The sequence below is a fragment of the Trichosurus vulpecula genome, chromosome 2 (genome assembly GCF_011100635.1).
Source record: "Trichosurus vulpecula isolate mTriVul1 chromosome 2, mTriVul1.pri, whole genome shotgun sequence".
Classification (NCBI taxonomy): Eukaryota; Metazoa; Chordata; class Mammalia; order Diprotodontia; family Phalangeridae; genus Trichosurus; species Trichosurus vulpecula.
In genome coordinates this window covers 134,154,025-134,158,081 of record NC_050574.1, presented here as the reverse complement: position 1 = coordinate 134,158,081, position 4,057 = coordinate 134,154,025, and positions in this window count along the sequence as shown.

Sequence of the window (4,057 nt, the reverse complement as noted above, 5' to 3'; positions counted from 1 at the left end):
AACTCTGGCCCAGCTTACAGCTGTGATACATCCTGAGTCACATAGAGCTTGCCTACTAGGATGTTTGCTAAGGGGAAGCTTGCTTAGGGGAAGCTTGCTTGCAGGAAAGTTATAACACCTTTTGGTACTAAGCTAATTAGGCACTGAGTCAGGAGGGTTGTGATGCCTTCTGGCTCTTAGCCTGTTAGCCAAAAGTGTATATATGTTCTGAGGTGAGATTTTGCTTTGGGGGCTTGCTGAAGAGAAGGACCTTTTGATTTCCTGGACAGGAATGGGGAGCTGTTTGTTAAGGAAGCCCCTTCTCCCCTCCACTACTCAGATGTTGGTGCTCCCCCAGTCTGGTGATGTATGTAAATGTTAAAGTGTGTACCAAGATTACTAGACAGTTGGAACCCTGTCTGTTGGATCTTTGTGATAATTTCTCTGCTTGTAATTTCTCCATGCTCAGGGTGCTGACCTTTTCCCTGAACTAGTGAATGACATAGTTTAATTAAAGTAGGATTGTTAACCCCTTTTGAGTTGTCTTTCCTTTAGAAAAGCAGATCAAAGAACCTGTGCTGTGTAACAACAATGTTGCTAGCAGCTGCTGTGGAGGTGAAAGACCAGTAACAAAACCAACAACAAGAGCACAAAGGAGGGCTGTTAGCACAGATTCTTTGATCTGCTTTTCTAAGGAAAGCAACTTTAAGGGATTTACAATATTACTTTAATCAAACATACATATATCATTCACTTAGTTCAGGGGAAAAAACCAGCACCTTGAACTTAAGAGCAAATACAAACAGAAACTACAGGCAGATCAACAGACAGGCTTTGTCTGATAAAGACATCACATACATAGTTAACAAAAAGAGAAGCACCAACTTCTGAGTTTTCAAAGCTGGAGGGCTCTTAACAACGGCTACCTAGAGTCTCATCTGGTCAAATCATGCCACACTCTTCCAGTGAGTGAGAGCCCCAAAACAAAACACCAACCTCAGATCTTATAAACCCTCCTCAGGGTCAGAGGGCATCACAACCATGCAACTCAAACCTATGTGAACTAGGCTTTCTTGTTTCTTAAGCAGGTCAAAGACTCTTGATTCAATCAAAGAAACAAAAGACAACAAAAAGTCCACTTTGCTTGCCATTACATTTGAAAGGCAAGACTCTTCAAAGGTACTTGATTACTTTAGCGTTCTAAAAGAGAAAACAAAAAAGTCCCACCCTAATTACCATAACATGCTGGCAGGTCAACCTGGGTGTGCTAGGGTGCTTGCCAATAGCAGCACTTTTAATAAATATTAGTTGAATACATACTGAATGTCTTCTGTGGGCCTAAAGGGAACATAATACACTGGCTGAGAGATCACAGATAGAAAATCTACAGCTGCAAATAATTTTCAGAGGCCATCATTTTACAACTTCCTTATTTTACAGATGAGATGACTGAGGCCTAGGGTTGCTTAAGTGACTTATCTGAGTTCACATTGGAAGTATCAGAAGCAGGTTTCAAATCTGAGTCCTCCAACTCAGAGATTTTACTCTTTCTCCTAAACCATATACTTGAAAGGGAGAAATCATTCAGAAATGAAGATGATATAAAAATAAAAGGTGTTCATAAAAAGCTTTAAATGATACTATGAACAATAAATGCATATTGGTTGATTAATAAATGTTTACTGTTCATTTTTCAATTGTATAAGCTAAGGCTTGGGGTGGGAGTGTGGCATATTTATATGATTTCTATGTGAACCTAGGTTTTCTCTTTAGTGCTCTATTAGCTACGTTGCCAATATCCTCTTTTGGAGAACACTGTTTTTCAGAGTGTTTCACATACTTAAATTTTTTTTTTATAACCCTGTGATTTGGGTAAGGCAAGTGTTATTACTTCTGTTTAGTCATGCTGCCTCCTCATCTTTTGTCTTGTCCAAGGTGACACAGACAAATAAAGACAGTGCCAATAGTTGGATATAAATTAGAATTTCAGTGACTCACTGTTTTCCACCTCCACAAAAGTCCTACTCTGATGCTCCATTGTGGTGTGGAGGTGACACTGGGTTTTCAAAATCTATTCCAATGGAGTGAAAGCTTTGGAAGATTCTACCAAGTTGGCAAAGCTTCAACAATAATCTCAGCAACAGGTTATGTCTATTTTTGAAGAATGAGTGTAGCTGAGTATAGACAGGTTTATCAATAGGTTTGTTACTGGTGATTGATCTTTGGTTATGGTAGTCCATGAAACAAAGAAAAATACAAAATGGCACAGTACTATGCAGCCTATTAACTTCTTTAGTGATGGGAAAGGGGGAGTTGTGATGGATGGTCATTTGTAGACTATAAACATTAATTTAACTACTGGCATTATCCTAGTAAAATCTCTGTCCAGGGACCAACAAATTGCCATTTAATTGCTGTTCATATCTGTGGAATGTTAGGAGGCCTAGAGAAGGACTTCCATTGTGTTAGGTCATTTTATGGACTATTTAAGGCAGAATATTGACAAGAATTGTAAAGGGATAAGAAGGATTTGTGAGCTATCTCGCTGCTGAAGTATCACCCTACTATTCTCCTGCACTTCCAGCCATCTCCATATTCAGCCAAATTGTGAGGTACCCAGAGGTGCCTCACTCAAAAGTGTCCACCCCAGTAGCAGGTCTAGAGTGAAACTTAGGGAGAAGCAGTATCATGGTAAGGGTAGAATAGGTAAAGACCATTATAGCATTCACTTGAGAAAAAATGTTCTTGTCAACATACCAGCAGACTGCCAAGGTCAAGATCATCACCAGTTATATTTCTGTATCAAGGTTTGACCAATTTGAGTTTGGAGAGCACAGTAACAAGTAGGGGAATCTAGATGGCTTCTCAAAGGAGGTAACATATGATCTAATCTTGAAAGAAGATAAAGATTAGAAGATTTGGAGGGAAAGAGTATGCATTACAAGCATAGAAGAGAATATATCTAAAGGCACAGAATTTAATTAAATAAACAAAGTCATGTTGATAAACCAGCAAGAGAGGCTAAAAGATCTTCACTCTAGCTATCCAGTTATCAGCTAGCTTGTATTGAGTGCCTATCATGTACCAGATACTGTAATAAGCTGGGAATACATAGAAAGGCAAAAAACAGTCCTTGTTCTGGGTAGGGGAGACAATATACAAACAAGATATATACAGAATGAATTGAGGGTTGTCTCAGAGGGAATGCATTAATTAAGTCTAAGGAGGCCTGAAAAAGGCTTCTTGCAGAAGATGGGGCTTTGTCTGAGAATTGAAAGAAGCTAGGGAAGCCAGAGATGAGCTGAGAGAGCATTCCAGTCATGGGGACAGCCAGTGAAAATGCTCATAGGCAGGAGATAGAGTGTTATGTCTGAGAAACAAGGAAGCCGATGTCACTGGACCACAGAGTACATGAAGATGGTGAGTAAGAAGACTGGGATGGCAAGAAGGGGTCAGGTTTCAAAGGGTTTTAAAAGTCAAATTAGAGTTTTGTATTTTATACTGGAGACAATAGGGAGTCACTGAAGTCTACTGAACAGTGGGATGACAGGCCGGACCTGTGGTTTAGGAACATCAGCTTAACAGCTGAATGGATGAATTGTTGTGGGGAGAGACTTGAGTCACAGAGTCACTGGCAGGCTACTGCAATAGTCCAGGCATGAGGTGATGAGGACTTGCACCAGGATGGTGGCAATGTCAGAAGAGAGAAGGGGGCAGTATATGAGAGATATTACAAAGAAAGAAGTGGCAGTACTTGACAAGGGATTAGATGGAGGGGGAAGGGTTGGCAAGAAAGAGTGAGGAGTAGAGGATGACAAAAGTTGTAAGCCTGGGTGACTGGGAGGATGATGGTACCCTTGACAATAATGGAGAAATTAGGAAGAGGGAAAGACTCGGGGTCATGAGTATATTCTAATAATGACTTAGAGTCTATGCTACTCTCATTTATTATCTAACCAAGGGAAGTGATTCTTGTAGTAGGAAATTGAGATTAGAGATGAGAGAAAGGTGGTATCTCTTCAGGTTGGTGGAGGAAGAAAAGGTAGGTGGAAACCTTATAGAGGTGTCATAGCTGCCC